Here is an 869-nt window from a genome sequence, read left to right on the forward strand (position 1 = left end):
AGTTATCTTGGAAAAGAAGCTATTCATACTTGGATCTCTTCTGAACCTTGGAAGAGGAATGAAGAGATCATGCTAGAAATGCTTTCTCATGTTGTACCAAAGTGGGTTTGGAAGGATATGTCACTATAATCCTCCAACACTTGATTTGGGAATGCATGTGGTATAATCAGTGACCATACTTCATCTCTTCTCATGAGCAATTGACCAAGGAATTGGCTATTGATCAAGATTTGAGAGATTGAATTGCAAGAAGTTGTAATTCAATCAATTAAGATTGCCAAGGAGATCAATGAGTGCATTGATTGAGGAAGAGATGAAAATGAACTTGATTCGGAGAATTGCAACATCTCCTGTGCCCAATGAACTCCCAAATTCTGATCTCACCCATTCTCTTTAATTTCTGCGTTTACTTTCATGAGCAAACACCCCATTCCCATTTATAATTCTGCAATTTACTTTTAGTCATTTACTTTCAGCCCTTTAATTCTAGCATTTACTTTTTCTGTTATTTACATTCCCGCCATTTTTTATTTTCTGCAAATCTCAACCCAAATTCTGAATTCACTCAACTAGAACATTCTTCTAATTAAAGTTGCTTGATCAATCAATCCCTGTGGGATTCGACCTCACTCTATTGTGAGTTTTTACTTGACGACAAATTCGGTACACTTGCTGAAGGAAATTTGTTGAGAGACAGTTTCCACCTGTATCACACCTATGAACGCGTGACTGGCAACCACTTCCGTTCTACCTTAGACCGGGCGCATATCTCTTAGATTCCTCAATCAGAATCTTCGTGGTATAAGCTAGAATTGATGGCGGCATTCATGAGAATCTGAAAAGTCTAAACCTTGTCTGTGGTATTCCGA

The sequence above is a fragment of the Arachis duranensis genome, chromosome 3 (genome assembly GCF_000817695.3).
Source record: "Arachis duranensis cultivar V14167 chromosome 3, aradu.V14167.gnm2.J7QH, whole genome shotgun sequence".
Classification (NCBI taxonomy): domain Eukaryota; kingdom Viridiplantae; phylum Streptophyta; class Magnoliopsida; order Fabales; family Fabaceae; genus Arachis; species Arachis duranensis.